The sequence below is a fragment of the Gossypium arboreum genome, chromosome 12 (genome assembly GCF_025698485.1).
Source record: "Gossypium arboreum isolate Shixiya-1 chromosome 12, ASM2569848v2, whole genome shotgun sequence".
NCBI lineage: Eukaryota > Viridiplantae > Streptophyta > Magnoliopsida > Malvales > Malvaceae > Gossypium > Gossypium arboreum.
In genome coordinates, this window is record NC_069081.1 from 74,762,614 (window position 1) to 74,776,045 (window position 13,432).

A 13,432-nucleotide genomic window follows, 5' to 3' on the forward strand; every position below is an offset into this window, starting at 1 on the left:
AATTATCTCATGATTTATCTTTGGGTATACTCTAACACCCATGATGTCACGAAAATGGCCCTATTTTCCTCTACCTTGTTCCTTTTTATTCGAAAGAGTCCCAGACAAACCCTGAATATAATCAAACTTTAGAGAAAACCTAGAAATAGTCTATAAAGCGTTAAATGACTTTTAAAATGTATAAAAAGATGAGAAGAACTTGAATAATAAATTTGGTTCTTGAATAAAGTATTTGTCCTAAAATGTAGCATTCCTTGTTCAGGTTTAGGTACTAGCTCGGGTTAAGAGTTGTTACAATATAATTAAAGTACATTAGTTATGTATATTATAATAACATAATTGTATATAGGGTTACATGGCAAATTTCATTTGGCATGTTGATTGGAAATAACATCATCATATTTCAAATTCTATCAAATTGGCCAAAGAGCTTTCTCGAAGATCCCTTTCACTAATAAAGAAGGTAGGAAAAGAGACACAAAAGAAAGAATGGTTTATTTGAAATTAGGATTGACCAGTAAAAAAAACTTTTCTGTGGGACTAAGTATAGTTGATGTAAGATAGGAGTCTAGCCTATATAAAATTAGTTACATATTTAAGGTTTCAGTTATATATGATTAATAGAAGAATGCAAATTGTGATATCATAATATTATAATAATTATTTTACATTCATAATTTAATTATATAATAATTAATATATTATATATCATTAAACGTGTATGTATACTATTTTCTATAATATAATATGTATTAAATATAATTATGTCATATTTTAAAATAAATTCATATCATGATATTTATTTTAATTATATAAATATTAATTATTTTTGAAAAATAATTAATTGAGTTAAATAATAAAAGGATAATTACAAATCTAAAAATTTTGATAACTTCTTCTTACTTTTCATTTAGGTTTACAAATACAAAAGGGTAAGACTTAAAAAAAAAGCTATGTGAGATTTAAGAGAACTAGATGATAAATGAGATGTATTTTTTGATAATTTTTAAAAACATATTTAAATTTGTTATTAATTATTATATATTGTTTTTGAAATAAAGCCGTTCTCTTTATTAAATGTCAATAGAAAAACAGAAAAAAACAAAGAAAACAGTCCCCAAAAGACAAACTCAAAAAAAAAACAAACCCTCCCCATGAGAGAACTCTAACCGACAAATGCTCGCATCTCCAAAGCTAGAAAAATCATCAAACATCTAAGCGAGCAACAAAAATCAGACACTAGGGATAGATTGGTAAGGTTCCCCACAAAAACCATGTAAAACGAGCAGCGCTTATGGTGGATCCGAAAGCCGACGATCTTCCGCAGCCGCCGCAACAACCACTGTCAATGCTTCCTCCACCCAAAACCTGTCTTCATCACATGATAACCCATCTTTAGCCATTGCATGTGTTGTGCTATTGCCAAATCGGCCGACAAATTGAAAACAACAGGAGTGAAAAACCTTTGAAAACCCATTTGCTTCCCAGATAAAAGCACTTATCTCCGAAAGGTTTCCTTGTCACTACAAATATTTTCAATGACTAATTTAGAATCCCCTTCCAATATCACTGACAAGAAACCCAGTTCATAAGCAAAACGGAGGCCATGGGTCACCGCAATTGCTTCGGCCGCAAACACAAAGAGCACAAGGTAAGTGGTTCTACTATAGGCCCCCAAAATTTGTCCATTCTCGTCTCTAATAACAACCCCTGATGATGCTTTCTTTTGTCCAAGTTGGAAACCAGTGTCCACATTGACTTTAACAAAATCCCATGGTGGAGGATACCATCTGGCAATAGAATTTGAAGACGCTTGTAAAACCCCACCAGCCAGAACAGTTAGCTGCGCACAATAGCTACGAACGAAGACCACTAACCCCCCTACATCCTGGTTGTACCTTCATGCACTAATCGATTATGGGCAAACCAAAGGGCCCACAATGTAGTGCTAATTTCTGCATGCTTAATCTTTGTATAAGTATCAAACATCCATGAGAGCCACTCATGGAAGCTCATTTGAGCACCATGCACTGGAGTAGTATACTCCAAAGCTACCCAAACGTCTCTCGCAAAAACACGACGTGATTCACGTTTTCTACATCTAGATGGCACCTAGGATAAATTGGATCACTTGCTATGTGTTTATCATACAAACTAGACTTAGTTGGCACATAAGCATTAACAAATTTCCACAGAGCGATTTTAATTTTTGGGGGGCATGAAAGTCCCCAAATCAGTTTAAACAACGTATGTTCCCTTGTAAAATTTGGGGCCTGAAGCAAAAGTCTATATCCAATGGAAAAATATAGATACCCAATCCTTCACCACCCCAAACTGATGATAATGGAATGTTTCTAATAAGAAACCCTTCTTCAAGGGAAATGAGAAAAAAATAAAACAAAATAAAAAAACATACAGATTTTTACGTGGAAACCCTTTCGGGAAAAAACCATGGGCAGAGGAAAAGAAAATTCACTATGTCGAAAATTTGAATCAATACAAGAGGAATAGACTATGTCTATTTATAGGCTTGTAAAGTCATATTTTAGTAGGATTGAAACACCTTATCCTAATCAATATAAAATAGATGGATTAATAAGGTTTAAAAAACCTTATTCTAAAATAAAATAAAAGAAGTCTAGTTCTATATGGATTTTACTTTTATTTTATTTTTCATCGTATTTTATTTAAATAAGAATTCGGGTCACTTAATTCTAACAATCTCCACCTTGACACAAATTCTCAATGAACAAGTTCTTCATCGTGAACTTTCAATGAACAAGTTCTCCACCTCTTCCATAAAACTCCTTAAGGGTTTAACTTCAACAATGAACACCAACCAAGTCTAAGCAATGCTCAAACTTGGTTATAGGAAATGACTTAGTCAAACTTGGTTATAGGAAGTGACTTAGTCATCATATCTGCAGGATTGTCATGAGTACTAATTTTGCTCAAAACAATATCACCACGAGCAATAATATCACGAACAAAATGATACCGAACATCAATGTGTTTTGTTCTCTCATGAAAAATTTGATCTTTTGTAAGGAAGATGGCACTCTGACTATCACAAAACACTGTACTGATTTGAAGGTCTTCATTGAGTTCACTAAATAGTCCCTTCAACCAAATAGCTTCTTTACAAGCCTCAGTAATAGCCATGTACTCAACGTTGGTAGACAAAGCGATCGTAGTTTGCAAAGTGGCTTTCCAACTAATTGCACAACCTCCTATTGTAAAGACGTAACCTGTGAGAGATTTTCTTCTATCAAGGTCTCCAGCAAAATCAGCATCAACATACCCTATGACTCCATCTTTAGTTCTTCCAAACTGTAAGCAAACATCAGTAGTGCCTCGTAAGTATCTTAAAATCCACTGAACTGCTTTCCAATGTTCTTTACCGGGATTCGTCATGTATCTGCTAACTGCGCTGACTGCATATGATAGATCTGGACGTGAACAAACCATAGCATACATGAGAGATCCCACTGCACTAGAGTATGGAACGTGTGACATGTAAGAGTATGCCCAAAGATTAATCACGAGATGGTTGTAATAACATACTTGATTTATCATGTTTATTGATATAAGGCGTTGCCATTGGTATTTCAGTTTCTTTTCTGTGTACATAAATAAACTGTTTTTATAATAATGTCCTGAGAATAATATGATTATTCTTAAAAGATCCCTAGTCAAGTATTATTGTTGGCTAGGACAACAATAATGCATTAAGACTAACATGTAGTTGATTGATGATAAAGAGTTGTCATTGATATGGAGTGTCAAAATCAATGCATGAATATGTGTGTTAGAGAACAACATATTGGACTGACCTGCTATGAGTATGTTTCTTGGATTATTATGTAATTGTCACAACATTACTCATAATGATTAATATGTATATGATCCTCATACTTGAGATCATCATTATCCTAACATCGTGAGTTGTATATTTTAATATAGTCAAACGAACATCGTAACTGGTTGTTCTATAAAGACTGATGTTGGATATACCACAATCTATGTAGAGGGATATGGTTGATCAATATAGGATAAGTCCTTTCTACATAATGGGAGTAATATCTTAGGCCACTTGATTGAGTGAGACTAGAAATGCATGGCCATGCTCAAATAAGTTGATATGAGATGTCATACTTATTTGTGTATCATAGTTCACTTAAGGTATCAAGAAACATGGGATGGACTATGCAAGTGTGACTATTCCATGACTTGTGTCCATTCCAAAGATATAGGACTTAAGGATTAATGCATGAAAGGTTAATCACAAAAGGTTATGTCGAATCATGACTTCAGAACTTAGGTAGCAATGATGCATTGCTAGATGCCACTCATTGTTTGTAACATTAGAATCGTTCTAATATTACTGCTAACGTTACAAGAACCTATAGGGTCACACCCTATGGTTGAAATGAACGGAGTAAAACATAGTTGGTATTGTATTCTGATTGTCAGATGAATTAAATTAATTATAGAATTAATTTAATTGGGCAATCAAATTGTTGAACATACTATACGTACAAGGATGTTGTACACATAATCGAACATAATTTCATTAGTATATGAATTTGGTTCAGATATAAGTTTAAATAAATATAGTTTATCAAATTTTTATTATAATTAATGTAATTATAATTTTCGGTTAAACATTATTATATTTATTTTAATGATGACTATTATGTTCAGATTAATTTTAATGAATTAATATTCATTAAAAGATATACCAATTAAAAGGGTGTTATATATGGAAAGGGTAAAACCCTAAAGAGATAATATATAAATAAGCCCGAAACTATGCTAAAGGGTCTAGAATCGTCAAGCATAAAAATCATTGAAATAGTTTCTGAGATTTTTCTACCGTTCATTGTCAACTGGGTGGACTACGTAGAGGCCGACATCGGAAAGGTTGCGGCTTGGTTCGATAGTGGTTCAGGATTCCCGTTGCCTAGGCTTCGCTGTCTACTCATATTGAAGTTTCGATAATTTCGAAACCTTTTATCACCCCGATACGCTCCTTACACATGATTCCATGGTTTGGATCCATGGTTTAATTATTTTAGTACTCAATCTCATCATCTGATTGTGGAGACAAAGCCAATGAAAGTCTAAAATGAGCTGCTAAAGGAGTACTAACAGGCTTAGCACTCTTCATATTGAACCTGGAGAGAACTTTCTCAATGTACCCCTTCTGACTTAGGTACAATTTATTTGATTTTCTATCTCTAAGAATTTCGATACCAAGTATCTTTTTTGCTGGTCTCAAATCTTTTATCTCAAATTCTTCACTTAGTTGTGCTTTGACCTTTCTTATCTCTCATTTATCTTTTGCTGCTATCAACATGTCATCAACATAAAGGAGTAGATACACAAAAAAACCATCATTGTTTTTCTTAAAGTAAACACAACTGTCAAAGCTACTTCTTTTGAAATTATGAGAAGTCATAAATGAATCAAACCTCTTGTACCACTGTCTTGGTGACTATTTCAAACCGTAAAGGGACTTTTTTAGCAAGCAAACATAGTCCTCTTTTTCTGAGACTGTAAAACCCTCTAGTTGTTGCATGTAAATATCCTCCTCAAGTTCTCCATGCAAAAATACAGTTTTTACATCTAACTGCTCAAGCTCTAAATCATGAATGGCGACAATGCCAAGCAAAGCTCGAATCGAACTATGCTTCACAACTGGGGAGAACACATCTGTGAAGTCCACTCTTGGAATTTGACTGTAACCCTTTGCAACAAACCTTGCTTTATATCTAGGTTCTTCAACTCCTGAAGTCCCTTCTTTCTTTTTAAACACCCATTCACAACGAACAGCCTTTTTACATTTAGGAAGTTTCACAAGGTCCCATGTTCTATTTTTTGTGGAGTGATTCCATCTCTTTTTGCATAGCAAACATCCACTTTTCTGAGTCTTCACAAGTAACCGCCTCAGAATAATTAGATGGCTCTTGATTCGCATCTATATCTTCAGCCACATTTAAAGCATAAGCAACTAGATCAGCCTCGGCATACTTCTTTAGAGGTTTAATTTCTCTTCTAGTTCTGTTTTTGTCGATAGAGTATTGTGGTGAAGAAGCAACTCTATTCTCAATTTTTGTTCTGGCTTGAGGAGTTGACTCTGTATTAATCTGATGCTCCACCTGCTTTTGATTTTCTTTATTGGAAGAGTCTTTAAGAGATAAGTTAGCTAGCATAGCAGTTTTATCAAAAACAACATCTCTGCCAATCACAACTTTTCTATTTTCAGGACACCATAACTTATACCCTTTTACACCAGCTTTATAACCAAGAAAAACGCATTTAATAGATCTCGGTTCCAATTTTCCATTATCAACATGAGCATACGGAGGACACCCAAAGATCTTTAAATCAGAATAATTAGCAGGATTACCAGACCATACCTCTTGTGGAGTCTTTTTCTCAATGGCAACGAATGGAGATCGGTTGATCAAAAAACATGCAGTAGAGGCTGCTTCTGCCCAAAATGACTTCAAGAAGTTGGCATTTGACAACATACATCGAACCTTTTCCATGATCGTTCGTTCATTCGCTCGCAACGCTGCTTTTTTGTGGAGTATGACGAATCGTCAAGTGTCTCATGATCCTTCCGACTTGCACAATCTATTAAACTCATCGTAATGTAACTCTAAGCCATTGTGCATGCGGAGGTATTTTATCTGCTTTTCCGTCTGCTTTTCAATCATAATTTTCCAAGACTTAAATGCGAAAAACACATCGCTTTTCTGCTTCAGGAAGAACGCCCAAACTTTTCTGGAAAAATCATCAATAAAGGTTAGCATATAATTAGCTCCACCTCTCGAAGGCACTCTGGATCACCCCTACAGATCAGAATAAATATACTCCAATGTTCCCTTCATGTTATGGATTCCTCTAGTGAATCAAACTCTCTTTTTCTTCCCAAAAAGATAGTGCTTATAGAAATTCAGTTTGTAAATTCCTTGCCCATCAAGAAGTCCTCTTTTGCTCAATTCTGCCATGCCATTCTCACTCATATGCCCTAGGCGTATATGCCAAAGCTGAGTAATATCATCATCTGACAAGGAAGAGGAAGCTACAGCTGCATCACCAGTAACAGTAGAACCCTGCAAAACATATAACTTGGCAATCTTTCTCTACCCTTTCATCACAATAAGGGACCCTTTGGAAATTTTTAAAACCCCACTTTCAACTGTGTATCTGTACCCTTTTGAATCAAGAGTACTCAATGAAATTAAATTTCTTTTCAATTCTGGAACATGTCGTACATCACTAAGTGTTCTGATAACTCCATCAAACATCTTAATTTTAATTGTTCCAACACCTGCGATTTTACATGAAGCATTATTTCTTATCAAAATAACACCTTCAGACACTGTTTTGTAAGTTGTAAACCAATCCCGATTGGGACTCATGTGGAAGGTACAGCCTAAATCAAGTATCCATTCCTCGCTTACTTTAGAATCATTGACAGAAGCGACTAGAAGTTCACTATCACTGTAGTCTTCTACAACATCAGCTTTACCGAAATTTTCTAGTTGTTTTCCCTTTTGATTCGCAACCTCCCTTTTAATCTTATTTTGTTGCTTATAGCACTCATATTTAATGTGCCCTTTCTTCTTGCAAAAGTTACAAGTTTTACCTCTGTTTGAAGACTTTGATCTACCCTTAGATTTACCGCGAGGATTCCGTTCCTGTGTCCTTCCACGATCATCATCAGTATTTCGATCTTGTCTCCCACGAACAATGAGACCCTTTCCCTGAGAGTCGGGTTTAACCACAAGATGCTTCATCTTATCATACGAGGTTAAAGAATCATAAACCTCATCAACTGTTATATAAAATCGTGTCTCTAAAGGTTGAATAAGACGGGGGCAATGAACAAAGTAGAATCAACCCTAGATCTTCCTTATCATACTGAACCTCCATAGCCTCCAAGTTTGAGAGAATTTCTTTAAACACTGTTGAGTGTTCGTGTACAGACGCACCTTCCTCCAAACGATGAGCATAAAGACGTTGCTTCATATGCAACTTTCTTGTTAGAGTTTTCGACATACATAATTGTTCTAGCCTCTTCCATAAATCAGCGGCGGTCTTCTCTTTCATCACATCCTGCAAAATTTCGTTGGACAAATGCAGATGTAATTGTGTTGATGCCTTTCGAGCCTTACGCTTCTTCTCTTCATCTATTAATGTTGAAGGCATTTTATCTATCCCTAGCAGGGCATCCTCCAGATCCATCTGTGGAAGAACTGCTTGAATCTTAATTTGCCACAACGCAAATCTGGTGTTGCGATCCAACAACGGAATTTCATACATCAAAGACGCCATTACCGTGATCGAGATGAACAACCCGGAAGCTCGGATACCAATTTGAGAAAAAAATAAAATAAAATAAAATAACATACAGATTTTTACGTGGAAACCCTTTCGGGAAAAATCCACGGACAGAGGAGAAGAAAATTCACTATATCGAAAATTTGAATCAATACAAGAGGAATAGACTATGTCTATTCATAGGCTTGTAAAGCCATATTCTAGTAGGCTTGAAACACCTTATCCTAATCAATATAAAATAGATAGAGTTTAATAAGGTTTAAAAACCTTATTCTAAAATAAAATAAAAGAAGTCTAGTTCTGTGACAGCCCTAAATTGACCCTAGTCGGAAAGTGGTTTCGGGACCACAAAACTAAGTCATAAAAATAATTAACCGTTATATTTGATGCTTATTATATGTATATAGGCATGTGTGAAAATTTCATGTTTGAATTTTGTTAATTGTAAGTGAATTTTGCTAAATAGGACTTGTGTGAGAAAATTTAGAAATGTGCTAGGCAAATGTTAAAGTGGCCTATTGATGCATGTTAGAAAATGTTGTCCTTGCATGTCAAATTACCCAAAACTTAGGATGGTGGCCGGCCATGCTATGGGTTAAAATGTATTATAAACATTTTATGTTAGTGTTTTATGTTAGGAATAATAAAATAAAGAACATGGTAATAAAATAATAGTGGTTAGTAGGAGGAGAAACAAAAAAAAATTAGCTAGGTTGCTCCTCCACTACCGTGAATTGAAGGAAGAAAACAAAGAAAAAAAAATGTTCATCTTTTAACATCCTTGGCCGAAAATGCTAAGAAGAAGGGGGAAGGGGAAGCAAATATTCGGCCACTCCTTCTAGTCTTGAATAAGGTATGTACTTCATGGTAGCTTTTGGAATTGTTGAATGTATTAAGCTAGTTACTAAGTCCCTTAGTTAGCCCATGTCCAAATTTTGGATCTTGTTGGTAACATGAGTAATCGGTCATGAGATGATGTTCAAGAAATGGATGTTGTTCATGTTATTTGGATGAGAAATGATAGTTAGGTGAAGTAGAGTCTAACAAATGAGCATTAGTTGCTAGATGGAGAAAAATCGGCTAGCAAGTTATGTACTAAGGCCGAATATGACTTTGAATATTATTGAGTAATGTATGTGTTTTGAATTGATGGAATGGAGAGGATGCTTTAATTGTGTTATGAACAATTATATGTTAAATTAAGGTTTGCTAAGCTAGCTATTAAGGTGAGGTGCAAATGTTAGTATTTGATTACTAGTGTATATATGTGTATTAGCCGAGTTTTGAACTTGAAACAAAATGGTATTTAGTCAATACAAGTGACCATATTTGTAGAATGTATTAAGTATACAACCGGCCTCAACATAGACATGCATATTCGGCCACATGAATGAATACATAGATTGATGTTGTACGTTCGGCTATAGGTAAGCATATTGATGGCTTTTTCTTGAATTAGAAAATCGGCTAAAGGAGAATATTGGCTAATATGTTGAATTTGATTTATGATTTCATACATATATGACTCTAATGCCTAATATACATGGGCTAAGTACCTTGAGTTTCTTTTTGATGTTCAAAATGATTAAATCAATTTATTTGTTAAATTAAGCTCAAGAACAAAGGGGAACTAAATCCAATGAAGGAAAGGAAAAGGTGATCGAATAGCTGTTAAAATCGTTCGACAGCATCCGAGGTAAGTTTTCGAGTAATGGAACTTAGATTATGATTCGATTAGATCATGTTATATAGCGAATCAAAACCATGCTCTTTGTATGTGGCTATTGAGCCGAAAATGGTAATGGTAGATAAGTGCCTTGTGTCTGAGTTCTAGTAATGAAAACGAAATAAAAATGTGTTATGATTTGTGGACATATGTGCATGATTATTCGGATGATAACTGGACTAAGATCCGAAGGCATTCGTGCGAGTTGCTATATCCGGGCTATGACCCGAAGGCATTTATGCTAGCGATTATATCCGGGCTAAGACCCGAAGGCATTTGTGCGAGTTGTTATATCCGGTTAAATCCCGAAGATACTTGGTTTGGGAATGAGTAATCTTGCTGTAATAATTTAAATTAATACGCTCGTAAAACCCCAACGATGAGGTATGTTTTGTATATGCATTGGAATAATTGATTCCTTTTAAATAGTATTCGCTCAATAGATTAACAAGCTTCCGGCCTTTAGTCAAGTTGATTCCTTATGTATGAATATAAGGGTTGGAAATGTGAAGTAGGTATGATTGTGAGAATATGTGTATATGAAATTATTCGTTTAGTCATATGAATGCTATACTTCAGTTGTGCATGATTTCATTACTCAAAACTTACTAAGCATTAAATGCTTATTCCGTTTCTTTGATTCTCTGTTTTATAGACTTTGGTTCGTCAGCTATCGGACTCGGGATTGTCAAAGTCGAAGTCATCCACACTATCAAAGCCCTTTTGGTACTCTTTTAGTTGAACTCTGAAAATGGCATGTATAGGACTGCCCTTTTGTTGTTGGTCATGTACCTTTCGGTAATGTATATATTTGGATAGCCATGTGAAAATGGCTTATATATATTTTGAGCATAGCGTTATAATCATTTTGTATGTTGTTCATGGAGTGGTATGGAAATTTTGGTAACGATTAGCCATTGGAATGGTTAATCACGATCATTTTGGTGCTATGTATGACAAAATTCTAGTTGATCCATGGAAAACCATGAAATAGGTAAAGTTTACCTTAAAATTAGATGCTGACAGCAGCAGTGATGTGGATTTGAAAAATCACAAAAAATAGTAGGAATGGAATTAAATAGTGAATAAATTATGTAATCGAACCTTGATGAATCTATTTTCATATGAAAGTAACGAAATGATCATATGAGCCGTATTTTATGAGATGTTTAAGTTTTCGTGAAATAGGGCCAGAGCGATTTCTGGATCCCCTGTTCCAACTTTGAAAATTCACTATAAATTAACCAGAGATAATTAGAAGTCATTACCTATATGTAAATATTCCTTTTCGAGTCTACTTTCTTTAGGAACAAACGGCATAAGTATTGAAGCCCTGAACAGGGAGATATCTAAGTCGTAATGCATGAAGGTCAGAGTAGTCGAACCCTGAAACAGGGGAGACTTTAACTAATAAACTGTACTAATTGGCTTGACCAAAAATTCTAGAAAAAAATTTTAGATGGACATATGAGTCTAGTTTCAGGAAAAATTTACGGAACTGGTTTTAGAGTTTTGGAACTCGAGATATGATTTTTAAGGTGACAGTGACGCAGTTAGCCAGCTTGTCTGGAAATTTTAAAATGGACTGTGCAAATAAATGAATTAAGTCTGTTAGCACCTTGTGTTCGACTCCGGCAACAGTCTCGGGTACGGGGTGTTACAAGTTCTATATGGATTTTACTTTTATTTTATTTTCCATCGTATTTTATTTAAATAAGAATTCGGGTCACTTAATTCTAACAGGAAAAAATTGAATCAATCAAAGGTTCATTCCATACCGTCATATTAGGCATAATTAGATCCGAAACTCTCTCAATAGAGCTCACCCGAGCAGATTTGATTTTTCCAAAGATGGGTCTGGCAACCAAAAGTCATTCTAAATGTTAATCCTCACTCCCGAACCCACCTTTCACCTAAGGCCCAATTCTAATATCTTCTGAGCACTCCAAATGCTCCTCCAATTAGTAATGGGTTAAACCCCAATTGCGCAAACAGGAATCCTGAATGAGGAAAATACTTCACTTTAAGAATACGCCCCATCATAGACGTAGGACTCATTATTAATCGCCACCTCTGTTTAGCCAACAAAGCGATTTTGCCAAGTCACGAAAGCCCATCCCACTAGCCTCTTTCAAATTACAAAGATAATACCAAAATCTAGCCAGTACAGCTTCAATTTCTTTACAAAACATCTTAGGAAGCAAAAAACACAACATCACATACATAGGAATAGATTGAAACACTGATTTTATAAATACCTGACGTCCCCCAATCGAAAGTAGTCAGGTACTCCAAGAAAAAATTGTTAGATTTGTAAAATAAATCTATAATAAAACTTAATAAACCAAGATCTATCATGTCAAATCATCAAAAATAAATTAAGAACAAAATTAGATGCGGAAGCGTACCTGACTCCATGAATTCTTTGAAGTTTTACCATATTTTGGGGATTTGATCTTTTAAATTAACACACAAGAAATTCAGAGAATATCTGCTCTCTCTTCCCTAATGATGAGAGATTAGAAAAGATATCTTGTGTATAATTTGGGGACCATAACCCTAATATTTATAACCTTAGCATGTTAGTTCTAATCAAATTCTAATTAGCCCATCATTAATCAAAATTTGATTAGAATTCAATTACGAGAGCATCTACACATATTTGACCCATACTTTATTTAATAATTAAAGTCCAATAAAATTTTAACCAAATTAGATCACTTTTAATTTGGGCTAACCTACCATTATAGTAAATAATAACATGTAATTACCATTATTATATATGTGATGTCTATATTTTCCAACAATCTCCCACTTGGACCACATATATATACTAATTACTCTATAATTACATGTCATTATATAACCTTATGAGCTCAAAATTTTACTATCATATCCAAAAGGTATTTCGAACAATCTCATCCATTAGTTATGTTAACATAGAACCAAGGCAACTTTCGTTACATATATCGTAACTAAATCCATCCATGATCACGTATATTAACACAATCAAATGACATAGATCAAGTATGGATGTGTAGCATGGAAATTACATGCAATATGATCTAAACTATTTCGAACTGGTCCTCCTTAGTGAGATCAAACTTTACCAAAATCATAGTGTGAATAAACCAAATAAACTTTATTTCTGCAGAAAATAAACTTAACATCTTTAAACTGAAATAATTAAAAATGTGTCTATAACAAAAAAAAAACATTTAAAAGTATAAACTCCCACTAAAACTAAATATCCTTTAATGATATTACACCCATATGAACAATATGCTTATGAAAAACCTTGGGTGTAGCCCTTAGTAAGCGGATCCGCAATCATAAAGTTTGTCCTAATAT